General features: G+C 47.1%; 1 pseudogene across 1 annotated transcript in view; it reads right to left on the reverse strand.

The window, feature by feature from the left end:
- The window catches only part of LOC307075202 (netrin receptor UNC5D-like), an 83,557-nt pseudogene that overhangs the window by 2,199 nt on the left and 58,394 nt on the right, over positions 1-22,964 (reverse strand). Inside the window, exons 11-16 of the transcript in view lie at positions 22,198-22,434; positions 21,252-21,336; positions 16,816-16,996; positions 10,588-10,818; positions 3,298-3,447; positions 1,618-1,799 (exon numbers count right to left, since the gene is read on the reverse strand). The product of the transcript in view is annotated as a netrin receptor UNC5D-like (transcript). The remainder of the gene's footprint in view (positions 1-1,617; positions 1,800-3,297; positions 3,448-10,587; positions 10,819-16,815; positions 16,997-21,251; positions 21,337-22,197; positions 22,435-22,964) is intronic.

Genomic DNA, 22,964 nt, shown 5'->3' on the forward strand with positions numbered 1-22,964 from the left:
GAGCCACAAAAACACAACATAGTCATAAGTTTGGTCAATAGAAAAAGAATAATAAGCATTAATACATGAAACACTGAATAACTAATTAATGGAGCGATTGCTTATATGCTAGATTATAACTTAGTTTGTGTGTTTGTGTGTGTGTGTGTGTGTGTGTATTGTTTATTATGGAAAAGATCTGCTCAACGGGAGCATTTGTGCCAGGCAGACACACGGCAAACTGACGAATTAGAAATATTTTTTTGTGCGGTATCTCCCTGCTTCTGAAATGCGCGCACATCTCCACCCACCACTCGTCAGCTGGTTTCCATCAGCATTCCACTGTGCGACCATCCCTTTTGCGTAATGCGGATTGCGTATGCCCTCATACATTGTTGAAATCATATGCTGGATGCTTTACGCTTTCTATGTGTGTTTTAGTTAATGATCGGGCTATAATAAGACCACATTGGCTATGCAATCGCGGACAAATACGATGCCCTGCAATAGCCGCAATTATTCTCTCACGCACCATGATGAAGGAACAAATGTGTGGTAGGAACTAGGAACTAAAGTTCTCGCGTATGTTTACTGGGACCCACGCCGGCGAGAGACATCTACATTCAGTTTGGCTGGCGGTCATTTACAGCCGAAACGCTACTAGCTCATTTGCATAGAGTTGAGCTGTTTTCAACTCTCATTTACAGCTTTACAGCTTTAAAGCTATCGCTCAAGTGTTTTATCGCTCCTATCGCTTTATCGCTTATGTTGCAGTTCTGACCTGCCATGCCACGTCAAAATAGCAACACCAACAGCGCTATCCACTAGTGCACTTAGACCAGGTATTTTTCGGTCAGTTGCGCAACTGCTTTATCGATCCGTAAGAAAGCACCATGTATCATTTGCGCAGGAATATGCCTCTACTTTTCGCCGACAGGCCTCTCAAGGCGTTTTGCTGCGGGGGAAAATCTGCTTTGCGCCGGGTGCAAACTAGCAACAATACATGCGTCGGTATAGAATGTCAATTGTGCTGGGTTCAAGATAGGGCCCTTTGTCACATAAACAAATACACAAAAGTTCTCAATCTAATTCCGGTCCGAACTAAAGAAATTGCTCTGTTGGCATGACAATGGTCCTTATATCGCCCAAGGGTTGAGTAAACAGATTAGCATACAACGTGGCTGTTTAACATGACCTCCGCTCCATCCTGTGCAGTAATCAGCAGCTGTGATAATTAAGATACATCTGTTGCCTGCGACTTAACCATCAACCCCGCATGGCGAGAAGTCCTATGTGTTCACCTGTCTACGTGGTGTTCACCCTATCTACCTGTCTACGCATCGTTCACCTGTCTACCTGTCTACATGGTGTTCACCTGTCTACGTGGTGTTTATCTGTCTACGTGGTGTTTACCTGTCTACCTGTCTACGTGGTGTTCACCTGTCTACGTGGCGTTCACCTGTCTACCTGTCTACGTGGTGTTCACCTGTCTACGTGGCTTTCACCTGTCTACGTGGTGTTTACCTGTCTACGTGGTGTAAACCTGTCTACGTGGTGTTCACCTGTCTACGTGGTGTTCACCTGTCTACGTGGTGTTCACCTGTCTACGTGGTGTAAACCTGTCTACGTGGTGCTTACCTGTCTACGTGGAGCTTCTGGGCCAGCAGTTGCCAGTCCTTGCCCTTGGAGTTGGCCGAGTCGAAGGTGGCACAGATGCGCTGATGGATGGACGGGGGGATCTTGAAGGCGGTGGACCCCAACTCGGAGGTGAGGGGACAGTGGGACGGAGGGAAGAGAGGAATCGGCCCCTTTTCACTCTGCTGGATGAAGAAAAGGAGTGAGAAGAAAGAGGAGGAAGATGAAGGAGGACTATTTTCAATAAGCACAGAGCAGCTGAAAAAAAAGGTTAGGGATCGAAGGTTCAGTGCTGGACACCTCTGAGCTGTTGAATTGGTTTCAAAGGGGGACGAATTTTAACCCTCGCTTTTAAGGCTGCTACACACTGGCCCAACCGTTGGCCATCTGAAACGTCACTCGGACGAGTTCGGGAACAAGTCTGTTCCGTGTGTTCAGCTGTGTTGAAAGCTCTTGGAACCGCGGGGCCGGTGTCTGGTCTGGTTCAACATGCAAAGTCTGCTAGCACACAACCAGCGAATCAGCGCGGTGTGTGGGAGGGGCAGACTAGTGCCACGAGACAAGCGCCGCCCATCTCGCGCAAGCGCAGGACGTACACGCTCCTGTGTAGCGGGCAGTAGTATTTTTTCAGGAGCACGAGGGCCTCTGAACCTCTGCCTCTAGTCATAGCTGCGTATGGCCCTCGAGGAGCCTGCGCTCCCCAGGATTGAGGCCATGTCCGGGGGTTGGGGAGCGGGGGAAGAGGCTTAATCCACTAATAAGATGGCGGGATCAACATCACGGATCATGGAGAAGGACACAAGCAGACACTCATACACATACACACACTCATACACGTACACACACCCCTCGAAACATCACTAGGATGAGTGGGTGGTATTCATGTCGTAGACAATGTGTGTTTGAATGTGCCTCGAAGTTAAAATTAAAGTTGTGCGTAATGTGTTTTTGTACATTGTGCAAGTGTGTGTGTGTTATCTGTGTGTGTCTGTGTGATAAATATGTGTACGTGTACGTGTGTTATATGTATATGTTTGTGTGTGGGTGCGTGTGGGTGTTATCTATATGTATGTGTGTTATGTGTGTGTGTGTGTGTGTGTGTGTGTGTGTGGAGGAGATAGCTCTCGCTGATGCCCCCCTGCTGGGGCGTACCGCTCTGCCTTTGCTTTGATGTGACCTCGCGGGGACGCGGATTGGAACAGTGTGTGTGTTGGGCGGGGGCGGTTTAGAGGAGCAGTCACATTGGTTGAAACAAGCGCCAGACGCATCGCCACACTGGGTCTCAGAGGACTTCAGAAACGCCTCTGTTGGAGGCCATGCGTGTAGAAATGAGTCTGTTTCAGTGCTAGTACAGTGACAGTGTACACTGTACTGTTGGCTGGTACACTGGAGCCAGTGTTGGTCCACTATGAAATGGCATTACAATGTCTGTACGCACACACATACACCCACACCTGCACACCTGTGCACTCATCTACTCCATCAATCACTCACACTCGTCAACACACATACACCCACACGAACTTACTCACCCAGTCACTCAGACACACTCAACTACTCAATCACACACACAGGCACTCACTCAAACACGAAAAAACAAACACGCATACACCCAAACTATACACGCACACTCTTAGTCACACACACACACACACACACACACCCCGTATCTCCGGGGCGTACCTGGCAGGTGGTGAAGGGCTTGATGCTCCAGAGGAGCTGTGGGAGGTCCTGGATGGAGACCTGCAGGCTGAAGCCGTTCCCACTGAACTGCAGCGTCCTGGGCTCCTCCAGCAGACGGCCTCCCCTCACACACTCCAGCACCGCCACGGCCTGGGGGGACCGGGGTCCAGGGGAGAGGGCCGGATGAGTTATCTCTGTACAATGCACACACGGGCTGCGGTCCACAGCTATTTTCGTGTTGGTCCTCCTTCCTATCGCTCATTTCTTATTCCCTGGAAGAGACGAGCCCTCAGTGGTCGAGCAGGAGAAAGGTTAGCCTCGTGTTTAGTTTGCTCTGGACATATGCGCCGTCCGGCCCCCCTCCTGTTCAGACAGAGCTCCAGCAGACCAGTCCCAACCGTTTATCTAACGCAGGGCAGTTTGGATAAACGACTGTTCAGAGGGTAGCCCTATGTTTCGATCCTCGTTGCTCTGAGCAGTAAAAATGTCTGCTTTCATCTGGGCTTCAACAGAAATGCAGGGTAACACGCTCCCCACCCTACAGCCTCCAGAGCCTTCAGTGTGATCCCCCCCTAAAGGCAGGGTAACACGCTCCCCACCCTACAGCCTCCAGAGCCTTCAGTGTGATCCCCCCCTAAAGGCAGGGTAACACGCTCCCCACCCTACAGCCTCCAGAGCCTTCAGTGTGATCCCCCCCTAAAGGCAGGGTAACACGCTCCCCACCCTACAGCCTCCAGAGCCTTCAGTGTGATCCCCCCCTAAAGGCAGGGTAACACGCTCCCCACCCTACAGCCTCCAGAGCCTTCTGTGTGATCCCCCCCTAAAGGCCGCTGCTCTCACTGCGTATTCAGGGACAGATTGGACCAATGGAGATCTGAGGACGCCAGAGCTGAGCGGGATCCGCGACAGAGCGACTATTGGAATGCAGCCGTAGTCTTCTTCAGATCACTTAAGCCTCCTCAGTCATTGATTAACATAAATAATGCATTTGTGCATCAACTCAGAAGACCTCACTGTAAAACGCCCGTCTGGGCTGGCCAGCTTTACTACGAACAGGAGGGCAGTTCACTTCCACAAGATGCATTATGCAAAGAATGTGCGAAACATTAGTCTGAATGTAATTATCATCTATCAACATATCACCATGGAATAATAACATGCTTTGCCGTTACCATAACAGTGATTACAAATAAATAAAACAAGCATCCAAAAGATATATTACACAGCAGATGGAAAATAACGAGTCACAACCGTTCAAAAGGAGAGAGAGAGAGGGAGAAAACCGACCGAAACCAGCAAGACTAATCGGAAGGGGGGAAATAGTCCATCTGCTCAACACTGATTAATATCAATAATGCATGTGTGTAATAAACTTCACCAACCACAGGCGTGATTCTACATTGTGCCGACAAGGGCGAGCTCAAACTGGAAAGTGCTCGCTAGTATCGATGTTTTACTCATTTTGTTATATGACTTCTGTAGTTCTCTCTCTCGCTCTCTCTCACAAAGTAGCAGAGAGGAAATGCAAAGTGTAAGAGCAGGTACATTAGGGGTTGATTCGTGGACCAGGGGCTCACAAGGGAAATCAATTATCGCAGAACGGGGACAAACGAAATGCTAGCTGAGCCTTACCTGACCTAAAAACAACACAAACGTACTACTAACAGTTCTTGACTGAGAGACGGAGATACTTAGTGGTAGGAATACAAATGCAAGTTTTTGCTCGATTCACGTTCAATCTTATCTTCTAAGTGAAACCAGCCGTTTGTGAGGAGCTTTAGGGCTGCGCTGTATTCAGCATTCACTCCAACTCATGGGAGGGGTGGTTGTGTTTTCTGCTGTTTTTCAGCCCCTGGATGAGAAGCTTTGTATGTTTGTGACTGTGTGTCCATGTTTTTAGTTTTATTCAGCTAGTATTTAGTGATGAAGATTAAGATCTAAAGTTTGATGGATGCATAGAAAAATACAGTTTGAAACACGTGGATATTGAATTTACATTTCTTGATTACATAATGTTAGTTCATGATGGTAAATCAGAAGACGACATACATTTTAAATTATATGATGTGATATATGATGTGATATATGATACCATATATGCTATGAGCTATGATGGAATATTACATTATTCATGTATTATTATATCATATTCAACCTTTTTTTAAATCCCTTTGTTTGTAGCGCCCACAAGGTGCGCTCAATGAATAGAAATGGCCTCAATAGAAACGGAAGGAGCAATTAATGAGGTCCTTTTGGTAAATGTCAATGACTTTGCTAATGATAGATAGCATAGCCGTGTGGCTTCATTATTCGTCCAATAGCCATCCAACGCTAATTGTGTGACTGGTGCTAATCATATGAAAGAAAAAAGTAAATAGCATGACCCTTTAAGTGAACCGCGGTCATTAAAATAAATGTATCAATCCGCCCTCATTATCCTTAGCCTAATGGATCTACAAAAGTAAACCACTTGAACAATAAATACCTTAGACGGATCATCTCAGTCTCTGTTCAACATCAGCATGTTGTCTTTTTCAAGTTCAAAGTCTGGCTGAGTTCTTCTGAGCCCTTGAATGTTGTAATTTCGTCATCGGGCGGTGTGTGTGAGATTTACATGTGTAGGGGAGGGGAATAGCGATTAATCTTCCCTTCAGAACTCTTTAACAGCCAGATAATGGCTGGTGTGAATTACATCAGTATGCTGGCTTCAGCTGCCTCATGCAGGTGTTGATGGTTCTAACCTATTTCCTACTGCTCAGACCCTAACAAAAGCCTTTCTGAAGACAATAACAGAAGCACATTTATGTTTTAGCCGTACTAATAGAGACACCTTTCACAGGTCGTTTTCAGTGAATACTTAAGCGATCATGACCTTTTTTCGTGTGATTCCGACCATGGTGGAAATCCTTTCTTCCTCCCATTTTCTTTTGAAGTTTTCAGTTGTTCTTAGCATGTCAGACCTGACGGATGATCAATAATGACCTCCCCAAGATGGCTGCTTCTTGTAGATCATTTCTGGATTTTCTTTCCTTCAACCTTATAAACATACAATTAAGCCTTATACCTAAACTTAACCACTAATCCCCTGAAACCTTGACTAAACAACCTATTATATACAACTTTTCCCCAAAAATAACAACACTACTTTTTCTAAGTCACAATAAGATGTATATATGCAAAAAAAAAGCCATTGCATAAAATTGGAACGTATCAATATCATAATACCATCGCTCGCTGCACAGATATAATTACCCACTGTCTGAATGCACTTCATTGCGAACACAATCTCCATTCGTCAATACGGACGATCGGGTTCCAACGACAGGAGACATCATCTCGTTTACAGGCCTGGCCAATGAAACATGAGCACGCGTCTGCACGCTGAAGAGGGGAGGATGGGAGTGCTTTTGATCGTTTCATCCAGAAAGAGGGACAGATTGATCACGGAAAATCTATTCATAACGTGTTTTATTTGTTGTTTTATGGCTGGTTCAGACTATACGATTTCAGCCCGATTTTGCCCCGATTTGTTCATCGCAGTCAAATTTGTGAGTCGTACACGATTTTGAAAAGTCGGAGACGAGACAAGGTCTTGTAATGTGACATGCTTGCAATGTGACATGCTTGCGATGTGCGATTCTTTTCGTCTGCGACGTTCGAAAACAGCACGACGAAAGTTTGGCATGCCAGAAATTTTGGGGAATCGCATGGCGAATCCATTGTTGACATGGAGGGAATCCCGCGAACAGCTGGAGTTCCCGGGCAGTGTTTAATATCCACGGGTTGGGTGGATTGCATTAAAAAAAAGTAATACTTGAAGGAATTGCGGGCGGGTTGCGGTTGAAATGAATAAATATGTAATAAGTGGGTTAACATATTGACTACAAACGGAAAACTGACAAATTTTTAAATTATATTTTTCTATAATCTCCCTGCTTCTGAAATCTCCGCCAGCGCTCTTCTGCTGGTTTTCCATAAGCATTCCAATGTGCGATCATCCCTGCTGTGTATGCCCTCACACATTGTTGAAATCATATGCTGGATGCTTTTGTCTTTCTATGAGGCTTTTAGTTAATGATCGGGATATAATAAGACCACGTTGGCTATGTTCGAAGACAACAGGGGACATTTCATAGTGGTTGGACATTTTAGCGAGCCAACATGCTTTTGTCGGGACGTGAAACACGCAACTCAAAATCGGGATGACATTACAGCTCATCCGCGCATCGCTACTAACTACTGCACAACGAAGAGGACTGCCATCATAATGCCTAGTATAGGAACTCGGGACCCATTGTTATTTACACTTTGTTGCTGCGTGTATCGTGAATGATACAAAGAAAACTCGCCTTCGTACTTTTGGCTTGAGCCATATTTTTGCTTGTGAGTGAAAATGATTAGCCAGCTGATCAACTGCAACTATCACAGCTGATGACGTGCCTGTAATATTAACAGAGAGGCGTGGCGGGAGTCACGTTACCATGACAACAACTGTTTATCAAAATCATTTCAGTGTGGAACGTGGATGCAAAACATTCCAAAAACGATATGAAAACGAAAGTGTGGACGGAGATCGTATTCATTGCGAATGTGCGTTTTTGTATTTACCCGGGTTAGTGTGGACAGGGCCTAAAGATTCTAGAGCATCGCACCCTCGAACCGTGTAGTGTGGCCAGTCTTCCGACGAGACAAGGCCCAATTTCCTGGCTCTGTGATTGCATAGTGTGACATGTTAAATCATGGAGGAATATCTGAGAATCGTGCAGTCTGAACCAGCCATTATGGATTTTAAATGTACTGTATCTGTCTTTCAACATTATGAGCACAAGACTATAACTGTTGATTTCCCTTTTTTCTTTTGATATATTAAAAGGGTGATTTAAAACAGAGATTTAACAAATTGAGGCAAATGTGAGGGAAAGTGTTTAACATATTTTGTGCAACTTCACAAAATAATGTGTTAAATGAGATTGAGGTTGAGAATAGGTCTCACCAATCACACGTATTGCATCACTCTTCCTTCGTGGGCACCTGTCTGATGGAAGAATACTTACTAACTGTTTATCAATACACACCAGGCATTGCAAACAAACAGTGAACTAGCGAGAGCGCCATCATGCAGTGCGTTGGCTGTGCATTCGCAGGCAGCAGCCTTCATCCACTGCAGCTAGTGGGCGGAGCCTCTGCAAACAACGCTGTCATTGTTTTTTGGTTTGGTTTACTGTGAATAAAAACAACTGAGTCAAATCACTCCTCCTTCCCCCGGCGACGGCATAGCAGCGTGATGCAAATTGGTCAACGGTGGCAACTATTATAAAATACGTTGAAGTAATTACTGTGATTATCATCAGAAGCGGCACAAAACGAGGTAAAACCTGTTCCCGGCGCCCTGACGACCACTGCGGGGGCAGACTGCCGTTGAGCAGCACCCCGGCACGCCGCACCAGCAACCCCACTGGGAGCGGCTCCTGATTGTTGTCATGCGTTGTTACACAGACGCGCGCCGCACAGAGTGGAATAATAACCCGCCTCACGTTTAATTACCTGCTCCTTTAATTAGGCTGAGCTGGGGGGGGGGGGGGGGGGGGGGAGGCAACCTCGCCAAGCATCTCTAGTGTTTGTAATTAAAAAGCCCCGCTTCTGCTCTTCTAAGCACCTCCCCCCCGTGGCTTCAGCGGACTGGACGGGCGCATTTTAAACAGAGGAGGAGGACAAACATCCAGATAAAGTTCCTGTGCTGTTAACTTGCAGGAAAAAATGTGTTTTGTTGGGGGACCCAACGCGCAACTCATGTCTAATCACCCAGCAGAACAAAGGCAATTAAATAGAGTTTATAAAGTACATGAGCATCTCTCCCCCTTCCCCCCTCCGCTAGCAAGCCCACCACACACACACGCACGCATGCACACACGCACACACGCACACACACACACACACACACACACACACACACACACACACACACTAGCTTCAATCTCTTCTGAGCATTCATTGTATTGAATGCCTTTAATTATCTGCCACTTGTGTAGAAATGCCAGCCACGAGGATCGTATTGCTACTGTGAACTCAGGGACGTGACTATATCTATTTCATAGTGTATTTAAGACCTGCTCTTCTGTAAATGCATGGCACATGTGGTTATTGTAAATGCATATTATTATTAATATATAAATGTTTTGCTTGTGATGACAGTGTTCATTAGGTGTTCATAGTATAAAACATGGTTATATGCATCATCCATACGTTGAATCATATTTAATGTATGGACTTGATGCATGCTTTACCACTAGCAGTAAAGTCAATGAGAACTACATACTAATCAACCAACCATTGTTGTTCATTTTCCATTTTATTCTTTTCAAATGTTCTGATTACAGGGCTTTGATTAGGCTTTCAACCAGCGGTTCATCAAGTCCATTACGTCAAAACAATATAGCTGTCATATGTTACTTAAAATATTTACAGTTCAGAATAATTAATAATTATAATAATGATAATAATAATAAAACAATTTTTTTAAATATATTTATATAAATATGCATGGTCATGTGTATTAAGTATGTAGGTACAATACATTGTGAGTATTTTGTGCATACTACTCAAAAACACAATATATATCTAACAGAACCCGTCTGCAGACTGGAGGAGACCCGAGACTTCTGCTTGGCTGAGTCGTGCACTGTGATGTTTGAGCTGTTACGATCTGCACTGTGTTGCTGTGTCTGTGGATGGAGGCTGACGGCCCCTAACCTCGTGTTCTGAGGAACACAGCCCAGTCATTCCGTGGGATTTTAGAAACATTAGAGTTTACAGCAGTTGGGCTTTTCTTGTCCTTCCTCCCTTTTGTTTTGTGTTGTGTTAAGGATTGTGGTCCGAGTTCAGACCTACCTTGGATAAAAGCATAGACTGAACGACGTAGAGACGCTCATGTTAATGTAAACATACCAAACACTGAACCTAATGCTCCTCATCATCACCCTCCTCGTCATAATCCTCATCCTCATCATTTCCTTCTCTTCATCACCCTCCCTCCTCCTCCTCCTCTCCATCATTATAATCCTCCTCATCATAATTATAATCCTCCTCCTCCTCCCTCCTTCCCCCTCTCACCTGCAGGGCGTGGGGGGTCTTTCTCCTTCTCCTCATAATTTCCTTCGCCTCATGACCCTCCGTCCTCCTCTTCCTCTACATCAACATAATCCCCCTCCTCCTTCACCTCCTCCCTCCTCCCCTCCCCACTCCTCCTCTTCCTGCTCCTTCTCCCCCCTCTCCCCCCCCCCTTCCCCTCACCTGCATGGCGTGGGGGGTGTCGTCCACGCAGTACACCCTCAGGTTGTAGCCCAGCGGGTTGCTGAGGTCGGGGCTCCCGAACACGGCCAGCCTCAGCCTCTTGGCGGCTGCCTGGCTCAGGGGCCGGCCCACCAGGGCGTAGTGGCCCGGGTGGCCCAGCAGCAGGTGGCACCGCTCCGCCTCCAGGAGGCCGTAGCAGGAGGTGCTCTCCTCGTCCATGGACATCACTTCCTGTTGAGGCAAGATCCTGGTCAGCCATGTTGGAATAAGTAGTCCTAAATCTCAGTCCCAGTACCCAAACGGGCTTCAAGACCCCACCCACACCTAGGCCCCCTAAAGCAGGGGTTCCCAAACCTGTTCCTGCCTTGACCCCCCCCCCCCCCCCCCCCCCCCCCTCTGAAGGTACCTCGGGGTACCAGGCCCCAACCATAGATGTTTGCATTCTCATCACCATGTCAATAACAGCGAGACAGAGAACACTTATTCTCTGACATAGATCATGTCTTCGAGCATACTGATAACTATTTGAGACAACTATTGTTTTTGTAAACCCCATCCCGGTTGAGTTATTCCTTGCTATGTATACAGTTCTGTAAAATAGTCTATTTCCAAAACAACATGTTTATGACCCACCGGAACAGCCCAGACATGTAGGCCTGCCGATACACATCAGAGCAGTAGGAGAGTGTCTCCTCTCCGCTGAGACCCTCCTGGGCCCCGCTGGGACCCACTTGAGCGTGACCAGCGGTCGGTGTGACGCATGGCGTGCTGAGCGCCCGCACCGCCCTGGAGTCTGGAGTCGCCGCTCTGACCGTAAAGATGCGGCGGTGGTGTTTTACCAAATCACAGGGGGGGCCCTGGACTGACGGATCGTACTGACAGACCCACAAACACTCCTCTTTGATAAGAACCGACAACAACACAAGGGAAGGGAGTAGAAACGATGAGCGGCATGTTGTTGGATCTCTGAGTCGTGGCCTCACATCTGTGACCAAGGGGCCCGGGGTTGCCCACTCTACACCAAAGACCTTCCTGTATCAAGGGTGCGTGACGGATAGCCGTACGCCCCATGCGCTAGGGCCCTGATTATGGCGTTTTGGGTCGACGTTAAAGTAGGCTTCAGGGTGCCAACCCGTAGTTTGAGAACCACCGCTCTGAAGGGCCAAGGAAAACCTCCCCAAATCCTAAAGGGAGGGAGCTTTGAGGAGGAGCGCACAAGAGGCATCCCTCATTTCAGGGATATAGGGAGTGCAAGAGCTGCCAAACGGGCAGCCAGACATTTAATGGCGGCATAAAACAAGCATAAATGAAGGTTAAGTCAGGTTTAGGAAGGTAAATCACAGTCAAAATTTACGTTATAGGACCTAGATGAAGGGAGAGAGGGCAGACAGAAAGAGGCATATGCCGCTTTTCCACCGACAGTACCAGCTCAACTCATAACGACTTAGCGCGGCACGACTTGGTATGGTTCCAGGCATAACGTGTTTCCTTCTAAAAAAGTACCTCTTCAGCATGCGCGAAACTGCGCATGCTTATCCATGAGACACATAAACAGACAGGGCTACACACAGGAGCGTCTCCATCTCTGTCACGGCCCATGGCGTGTTCTTGCGCACTGATCCTGCGGTGTTCAATAATCAGTCACTATTGTTGACTGAACGCTGATGCTAGTATTTAAAGATGCTGATGTTAAATTGAATCCCGTCTGAAATCGCACCCTCCCCCATCAGGGCTGTACGCTTACTTTTTAAAGTGGTAGCACTGGTGCTAGCAAGCAAAAAAATTCAGTAGCACAAAAATAATTTTGGTAGCACACATACTATAGTCAAAATAATTATTTTATTCAGATTTAACTATATGAGCAGAATAGGACGTATATTCAAGTAACACAATCAGAACAAATTTAACAACAGTAAAGTGACAATGAACATATTAAATAGTAAAGTGACTATGAGAGCCTTTTTTTAAACATCAGCAGCCAGAAGTGGTGAACACATTCAACAAAATTAAGTAATTATTACAAATTTAACCAGCACAGTTAACCTGGGTTTTTGCGAAAAAAAAGCCTCCCGGCAAGCAATGTGTCGCTTTGACAAGTTGTGGTTAGTGACGTTGTCCCTCTTGAAAATAGTGTTCCCTGTAATGTAGGGTGTCTTCCCAGATGTCCTTTCCCCTTCCTCGAGGCAATATTTACAAAACATAGACTTCTTGGATTGGTCGTAGACCAGCCAATTGAAAGTTTTTAACCACTGGGGGTTAAACCTGTACGTTTTCCTGTTGGCCGAGACGGAGTCATGGGTGGAGTCGGCTTCGTCCGAAGGTGCCGGTTCCGTGCATGTGGTCGCCGAGTCAATCTCTTCCATACGTGCATTTTTTTTCCAAGTTTCCATCTTTATTTGATGAAGAAGAACTTTCGAATACAGAGAAATACCTTTTCATTTTTCTGTTTTGCTTAAAAAGTGAATTTCCCGCGACCATTACAAAGCCTCTTCCTCAACGTGCGAATGTTCAGGAAATGTAGTTTTTTAGTAGTTGAGCGGAACTGGCGAGCCTATAATTCGAAATACATATCCCTACATGCATCACTCCCATCATGCTCCCACAAACTCGCCCTTTGCAGTGCAATTGAAAGCCGTACAGAAAGACGTCTTTTTTTTCGGCACGGGTCCTTCTCACCCTTTCGCACCGGTGCGAGTGTACTTGTATTTATTTTCGCACGTTATATATTTTAATAGCAAATGCGATCAAGACTGTCGCACTGTACAGCCCTGGCCCCCCATGGTCTGCGCTTTCTGAGGTCGCAACATGCATAAATGTATGACTTGTAAACTATTACGTATTTTAGTGCCCTTGTAGTTGATTATCGTGAATGGGATATCTTACGTCGCCCATAAAATGTAACATTGATAATATGATACAAACACTGCTGTTCTGAAATCCCCTATGTATTTGTCTGATTTGGTATTTCTGTCAGGCAGATAGTATTGCGCACTTACCACTAGGTGGGATTCCTTTTCCATTTGGTAAACATTGACAAGCAGTCGCGCATTAGTCTAGTTTGTTCAACCACGTGGAACAAATGTGCGTGTGCATTCTTCACCAAGTGAGTCATTCTCTGATATTTATATTGATATTTCTGTATATACAAAACGTAAGAACACTACAGTTCACTTATATGTTAGTGTTGTGTCAATAAGTTCCACCTGACTTTCATTTCAAGTGTTGCGCAACTTTACCGTGCCTTCACGTCGCAGCCGCGATTGCATTCGGATAACGGCCATTACACGAGACGGCTCGCCAGTGATGACGCTCACGCTTGCGCGTGTTCCCGACAGCGACCGTTTATGTGCACTTGGGAAACAGCCGGTTGGGTATCTAAAAGTTCTTCACAGTAGGGGTTTTTATCCGATAAAAACCAGTCAGAACTAAACAGAACTTAGTAGTATCAGTTTCAAGTTTGCATGCCTTTATTTCCTTGATGCCTATCACCTACTATCCTTTTGCCTTTATTTATGAGAAGCACATACAGTATTGCCACTGTATGGAAGGCCGCACATCCCCTTATCTAGAGCTGGTTTACAAGTACACAACGTTTTTAAAAAAAAGTCATGCCAACAGACGTTACAACGTCAATCAATAGTAAAGTATGTGATATGATGGTTGATTCTTATATATTGAGTAAAACGTTCATGTTCCACCATGTTCATGCACGCTAGTAAATCACTAGTAAACCATACGTCACCAACTGGGCAACTCTGTTATCAGAATATGGCCCGAGTTGCCGAACGGAAGTAGAATCATAACAGCGTCATGAGGTGTCGTTCACGCGAACTTTCCGACGTCGCAAAAATGTTTTCCCCATAATTTCCAGCGATGTGAACGCACCATTATAGCAGACGATATAAACGTTGCCATAACCCAGAGAGGGGCTGCAATTTCAGACAGGGATTACATTTTCAGTGTCACGCTCGGACGTCGCGTGTGGCATCACTCTCTGGCCAATCAGTGGCCAGCAGCCTGTTTACGTCACACAAAACCTCTCACGGAACCTCGACAGAGGTGAGACTAAAAAAGAGAGAGAGAGACAGACAGACAGACAGACAGACAGACAGACAGACAGACAGACAGACAGACAGACAGACAGACAGACAGACAGACAGACGGAGAGGGAGTGAGTGAGACAGAGAGGGAGAGAGAGAGAGAAAGAGAGACAGAGACAGAGGGAGAGAGGGGGAGAGAGACAGAGAGGGAGGGAGAGAGAGAGAGAGAGAGAGAGGGTGAGAGAGCTGTAATGTCAGTAAAGCCCGGGGAGCGGGTATCATGCAGGCATTTTGCGTGAGATAAAGTGCTCATTATTTCCCACTGACAAAGAGAGGGGTCATGCTGTTGCTTCTTCTTGAGGGACCACTCATCTCTTCCAACCCCTCCCTCCCTCTTTCATATCTCCCTCCTTCAGTCTCCTGCCTTAATCCTCCCTCGCTCCTTTCTCGTTCCATTCCTCCTTCAGTCTCCTATCTTCGGTCTGATCCCTCCCTCCCTCCCTCCCTCCCCTACCCATGCCTCTTTCTTTCTGTTCTTCCTCACTGACTTCTCTTTTTCCTTCTCTTCTCATCTAATTTTTTCCCGATGGCATATAACACACATAAATGATGGATCTTTTCATGGCTCCCCTTTGTGCGACACGTTTCTGCTGTCAAATTACATCCTGTGTAAATATCCCCCACACACAGACACACACGCGCACACAAAGACACACACACACACAGACTGACAAGGGGAGCGGTGGGGGGGGTGTCACACTGGCTTTCTCCGCAGGCAACACAGAAGAGTGTGTGGCTCTTGCAGGGGGTGGGTGGGATTATTCTGCCCTATGAGGTCCCCAAAGTATTTTGAAGGGATTCGGCTGTATTCTTATGGAAGGATGGATGAATAGGAGATAGATGGATGGATCGATGGATGGATGAATAGGAGATGGGTGGATGGATCGAGAATGGCTGGATGGATAGATGGATAAATGTTAAGATGGATGAATTAATGAATGGAGAATGGATGACTTGGAGATGAATAGATTAATCAGGGTTTAGATGGATGGATGGATGGATGAACTGGAGATGGATGGATGGATGTATGGATGGATCGTTGAATCGGAGCTGGATCGATGGATGGATAAAAGGCTGGATGAATGGTAGATGGATGGATGCATAGGGGTTTAGATGATGAATGGAAGGAACGATGTATGCGGTTCAGATTGATCTCAGAGTTGTGAATAAATCGTCTCGCCATCTGTTCCTCTACGTGTCTGGGAGTTGTTTGAGGTGAAGCTAACACAGCTCTGTATAGGTATGGGTGTGGCTGGATGAGGTGTTTGAAGGAGCTACATGTGAGCAGCCTCACGCTCACACATTGCTTTACCACCCCGCCTCCAAAACAATGCAACTAAAATTTCAGTTGGAAATAATCTTCCTCCGACATGCAATGATAGCGATACAAAACTAATGAAGAGTGTTGAAAAAACTGTGAGAACTTGATTCTATATTAAAACAGACATGTGTACGCCATGTATATCTCCGGTTAGATTGTAATACAATCCCCAAACTTGCAGGAATACTAAATCTTCACTTCATCACAAGGACAAGAAATATACTGTAGTATGCCTGGATATTTCAATGCTTCTCTCAATCCATGTTATTAGCCCAAAGAAGAGGGAGTCAGAGTGCCGGCCATGTCACTTTATGGGTTTAGCCGCTGAAATATTAAACAGGAGCCGGCTCCATATCCTTGACAGCCCAAAGCCTGGAACAGCATTTCCATGATAGATGCAAAATAATTTGCTTGTTCTGAAACTAACTGCTTTGAAGACTTACTTCAGAGGATCCACTGCCCCATCGCTACCACATCGCACCGCATTCTCCTGGATTGATGTCGACAGTGTTACATAACGCTCTGGGTATTTTTGGGGTGGAAACAACGGCTCTGAACTCTGCATCTATCCTTTTGTATTGCCCTGTGGGTCAGACATAACCGCAATTTTGATTCCTCTGTATGTCTGGCACATATTTTTAAAAATTGACAATAAATTTGACTCTGACTTCTTTAAAGACTATCGTTTTCCCTCTTCTCCGTCCGAGGGAAGGAGGAGAGAGACGACCGGAGCATTTCTTAGGCGTTCCGCTCGTCTCTCTCCTCCTTCCTTCGCCTAGTGTCGGCTAGCGGTGACGGCGAGGTTACCTCCCACTTGTTCTCCGGGGTCCGCCTCTTCAGACGGACGGCCCAGGCGGCGTCGGCGCGGCCGCTGAGGTCGGCGCAGTGCGCCACCGACAGAGCCACGGGGCAGGACAGGTCCAGCCCCGGGGGGCCGTAGGTCACCTCCGGGCTCAGCAGGACCTCGTCCTCCCCCTCTGGCGCCGTGCTATGGGGGGCGGGGGGGGGAAAGACAACAACAGAGACAAGGAGACGTGTGAGACGCTGGGTCTGATCCCTGAAACAAACAGATTAGACTCGACACGACACAGAAGAGATGGAGATATACAAGCACAATGCTGGAAGAGCACTAGACACGGACATGAACATGGAGTACAGATGGGACACATGACACACACACACACACACACACACTGACACACACACAAAAACAACTCCTGCTGACGGAGGAATCTGTGTTTCCAAACCGCAGCTGGACAACAGAAGAGATTTGTGTGTGCGTTATCTGTTTATATGAATCAAAACGTGTCACGGGCGTTGAGGCTAATACTTGAGCCGGTTGTGGTGTGGAGGGTCTGCGTGGAGGGGGAGCATGCTGAAACGCTCTCAGCACCCTCCTGTCCGTGGATGTAATGGACAGGACCCCCGGGCGACATTTTGAAACATTTGGCTTTTCCTCTTGCCGCATTGGTGAGCATGTCGTCCAAGGTCAGAACCATCTTGTGATCATGCTTGTATGTACATATATATATAAATCACAGCCACACTTACATTACACAGAGTCCAGGTCATTGGTTCATACACATACACCCTACCAAGGAGTAGGGGTCTCTGAATTGGGCGGTAGCGTCATTCTTAATAAATCATAAAGCAAACAGCTGCTGGTGAGATGGTGCGATGGAGTCACGGACCTCCCTGCTTCACAGTTTGAACACAAACACAACAGAAGCGCTGTTACGGCCACTGTTTGTTTGTTGCTGCCTTCTTGTTTCCCTCTGGTATGTGCAGGTGCCAGTCACATCATTCCCGCCTCTACCAACCAGCTTCCACCAATCACCTCATCAGTTTCCAGAAAGGGGAGGCCTGCCCCACACATACAAGCCAGTTTAACTTGTCGCTCTCTCTCTCCTTTTGGTCCCGTTTGTGGCTCATGGACTGGTTTTGCTGTGGCATGGTTAGAGCATTTGATTATATATATATATACACAGGTATCTAAGAGATATATATACATATATATATCTATACATCTATACGCCCCCCCCCCCCCCCCTTGCCACACAGGCCTGCTAGGGTCCATGGCCGGCCCCTGAAAGTCTGGCTGGCCCCCGGTTCTGCTGACAGATTAGCTTGGGCCAAGGCAGCTCTTGGCCAGGGGCCCGGTCGTGGCTTGGAGCCCTAAAGACTGGGCAGCAATTGATGGGATCACCATCAGTCATACAGCTGGGCTGGACACACACTCACACTCATGTAGAGGGCCGAGAGAGAAGACACACAAACACACACACACACACACACGTGTATGCCCGGCTGTCGCCAGGCCCTCGCAGGATGGCCGGGCGCTATGAATGTAACGTGTGCGACCACAGTGCCTGATTTAGAATCTGATTGGTGCGTGCAGTCACACTCCCATTCACACACACACACTGCCATACACACAGCCATACCTACTATTTGGGATTTCTTAATTTTGTCTTATCCCTTACTTAATATTACATCACCTACCAAGAGGAATAAACTGTTGGCATAAATGCTCCCATTTTTACTCTCTAAGCGGTTTCCCCGAGGAGGGTTTTTCCAGAGGTGAGCGGATCAGTCGTTTTTCCAGAGGTGAGCGGATCAGTCGTTCCTCAGTCGTTCCTCCAGAGGTTCCTCCAGAGGTGAGCGATCAGTCGTTCCTCCAGAGGTGAGCGGATCAGTCGTTCCTCAGTCGTTCCTCCAGAGGTTCCTCCAGAGGTGAGCGATCAGTCGTTCCTCCAGAGGTGAGCGGATCAGTCGTTCCTCCAGAAGTGAGCGGATCAGTCGTTCCTCCAGAAGTGAGCGGATCAGTCGTTCCTCCAGAGGTGAGCGGATCAGTCGTTCCTCCAGAGGTGAGCGGATCAGTCGTTCCTCCAGAGGTGAGCCGGTGGAAGCCCCCATCTTTACACATTCAGAGGAGAGCAGCTCCTTCTCCTTCTCTGCGTCATATCAGAAATGGGCCCTTTGTTACAGGTCAGCCCATCAAGCCAACGGGGCCGTGAGTGTGTGTGTGTGTGTATAACACACACCGGGGACAGGGGGTACCTTCAGCTGCACCGGCCCGCCCCCATGCTTTGTAGTTGCATGCTGCTGCTTTGCCACTGGTGATCAGCCAGCCTGCTGCGCTGAGCAGTGATTAAAGACGCGTTTATTATTTCAAAACGTGTGAGGGAGGAAGAGAGACGTCTCAGGGAAAAGAGTCGTGGATGCTTTAGTGCAGTGTAAATGTTTAATGTGGTTCTGTTTTGGACACCACTCGAGTGGTGTCCAAAACAGAACCACATTAAACATTTACACTGCTCCTCTCTCATCCCCTGTCCCTTGTAGGGCAGCGCGTATGATGGACAATTTCTTGTTTCATTATGATATATTTTATTATATTGTTTTTTATCATAATCCTTAATAAACGTAACATATCTATAAGCAAGCGATTTAACACAAATAATGCAGAGGTGAACGCTGTTTCTTTGATGGAGAAGAAGCTGTGATGAGATAGCCTCGTGAGACCATCCTCATCTCGCGACCTCCATTGTATTGACTTGCAGATCAGTCTGGTAACCTGCGATGGAGAACATTTGGAGCCGATCGCTAAATGACCAGCTGATCAGCGTTGGTTTTGAGTTGGATGGTTTATCCAATCAGCTAACCAGTATTTGTCGCCCCTTCACACGGAAGATGCCCAGATGGATATGCTGAGCAAATGCGAATCAATCCATCTGGCGGAGTCAGTGATGAGGACCTTTTGCAACACAATATGTCAAATTAAAACAGGAGTCCCAACTGGTCGGTGACGTGGTTGAACGCCTCACAAGGTCCAAAACTACGTCAGCCACCTCTCTGTCGCGGTACGACTCCTTTGATGAAGCTACTCTCTAATGGCTGTGACCGGTACGGATGATGCTAACATACTCGCCGTTACCCCGAGATATAAAATAACCCGCAAAACCTGTCAACCTACACTTCGGGGTGCGGCAAAAGGGAAAAGAGGGAGAAAGTGTGTGTGTGTGTGTATGGGGGGTGGGGGGGGGACTCTAACGTCTCCAGTGGAAGCTACGGGTTAGCGCGGTGATGGCTAACTGGTGACAATAACTGACCAGACTTAACGTCTTCTGCTCTGAGGAAAGGAACGCACCGTGGCCCAGGAACACATTTCTTCAGTCTTTGTTTCGTTCCGTCATCTTATCTAACCCCTTTGAGATGCGCGTGCCTCTAACGCAGCAGACAGGCCCGACACTAAAATCCACGAGTTATGAATGTTTATTTGTTGCTCGTCTGGTTTGCCCGACTGAACCCCCAAAAGGGGATTGTCATCACAGAGAGAGCGGAGGAGAGGAAACAACAGCGTGTTTTGCAACATTTGCCACTTTAACCAGTCATGACAAAAGGAGAGGGTGTCATCGCTGCACTGTCTCCAGGCGCAAAGCAGACTCTAAGTACAGCCCTCCATTCTGCAGTGTCGCGCACATACACACACACACACACACACACACACACACATCCCCCCCACACACACACAGACACACACACACACGTACACACTTCTATTGGTGACACATTACGTCCTACCCTGCAGCGTTTGCAAGATGAGCAAAGACCTCATTCCGTGTCAAGTTAGTGTGCGTGTCTGGCACTCAGTCACGGTGTGTGTGTGTGTGTCAGTGTGTGTGTACGCATGACTGTGTGTGTGAGTGTGCGTGCGTTTGTATTAATGTGTTTGATAAAGAAACAGGGGAAAAGAACAAAAGGGGAAGGAAATTAGAAAGACTAAAACTGAATTATGTATCAATAAGGGAAGGAAGTAAAGAAAGACTAGAGAGAAGAGCACAGAAATAATAGGAAGAAGGAAAAAGAAAAGAAGCTCCACTCCGACCAAGGAACAGGTGTGTGTGTGTAGGTGTATGTGGGTATATGTCTGTATGGGTATGTATGTGTATATGTATGTGTGCATGTGTGTGTGTGTATGTGTATGGGTGCGTGCGTGCGTGTGTTTGTATGTATATGTGTCTGCCTGTCAATGCGTTTGTTTGTGTGTGTATGTGTGTGTGTGCGCAGAAGAGTGTGCTTGTGTGTGTGTTTGCATGTGTTTGTATGTGTGTGTATGTATGTATGTGTGTGTGTGTGTGTGTGTGTGTGTGTGTGTGTGTGTTTGCGTGTGTGTGTATGGAGGGGGGGTGAGAGAATAAAGGGCCTGGCGGGAGGCGGCCTCAGAGCCTCAGTGTGGGCCTCACCTGCTGTCCTCCTGGTTGATGATCATGTACATCTCCCAGCTCGTGTCTTCAGCTATCCCTCCGCGGGGCACCAGCAGGCTAATGCCTACAGAGAGACAAAAGCATGGCTGATGGTCCAGACACAGGAGGTCAACACACACACACAAACACACATACAAACACACACACACACACACACACGCACGCATGCATGCACCAAAACACGCAGAGACACCAATACACAATGCATATACACTCGTACAAACACACACACAGACACACACACACGTACACACTCTGCACACACGCTCACACCCTCACACGCTAAACACACGCGCATACACTCATGCAAACACACACACGCACACACTCTGACCCATAGCCACTTCCTGTCACAAACAATAAATGTCTGCTCGTCAATCTTTGCATCAGTAGAATCAAACGTGTCCCCGCTAGGGTACTTGGGAGAAAGAAATCATATTTGAAGCTCCTGCTCTTGTCCTTCGTTCTTTTTGACATCATAGTTCAGAATAATAACACTCAACAACACTTTCCCACACATATAACATTGAAAAGAACACTTGCAGAAACGTAAAATAAAACATTGAACATGGTCTCATGAAATCAGGACCATCGGAATGGAGGAAGGTGTGTCTGGAGGAGAACTGCCTGCTGAGAAGCCCCTGTTTCATTCTTTCTGTCATCATTAAACCTCATCTTTTTACCCACGTTTTCTCTTTTCTGAGAATTACATGATGGTGATTGACTAAACTTAACTTTTGGTCTTTCGTTCTTTTGTACCTGTTTTTCATTTCCCGTTCTACTCTCTCTCTCTCTCTCTCTCTCTCTCTCTCTCTCCCTCTCTCTCTCTCTCTCCTCCCTCACCATCTCTCTCTCTCTCTTTATCTCTCTCTCTCTCTCTCTCTCTCTCTCTCTCTCTCTCTTTATCTCTCTCTCTCTCTCTCACCAGAGTTGGGTATGACCAGCCTTCCTCCGGCGTGGCCCAGCACCCTGGTGGTCTTCAGCGGGGGAGGAAGAGGAGGGGGAGGAGGCCGGGGCAGGCCATGCGGGATGAAGAGGGTCTTCCCCCTGCGGCCCAGCGTGGCGTCTACGCCCAAGCCCAAGCCCTGGTAGTCTGGCGCCACGCCCCTCGGGAAGGTCCTGGGATGGGACATCACGGGGTACTCGGCCCTCTCCCCTCTCCCTGAAGAGACGGACGGACGGACGGGACACACACCGTGGTCTTTTCTGTCACCATCAACTCCCCCCCGAGTCATGAGGTACTGACGTCAAATGAAGCTGGAACGGGGGTCCGCTAAGCAAAGTGCGCTGACCATGTAGGCCGTACGCATTGTGAGGGACACAGGTTTTATTCCCACCTGTGCTCCTATGCTACACGTCATTTCTTAGCTTCTCCGCTCTGCTCTCCTGTCTCTCTTCAATGTACTGCACATAAAGGCACAAAGAAAGCCATGAAGTATATCTTTACAAAATAAAGCTGAAATCAGCCCTGATCAAAGAATGCTTTGGGGACGGCGCCGTAGAAAGGGTCGGCGCTACAGCGAATATTCAGACGACGACACTGAGCGATGAAAAGAAAAACTGACAGGTATTCATTTGTTTTCTTTTGCAACCTTCTTTATGAATGTTAATTTTTTGGTGGTCTTCTCTATGAATGTATTTTTTTACAGGCTTTGTGCACCTTTATGTACAGGACTGGAAATACAGATAGAC

The sequence above is a fragment of the Pollachius pollachius genome, assembly GCF_949987615.1.
Source record: "Pollachius pollachius genome assembly, chromosome: 4".
Lineage (NCBI taxonomy): Eukaryota > Metazoa > Chordata > Actinopteri > Gadiformes > Gadidae > Pollachius > Pollachius pollachius.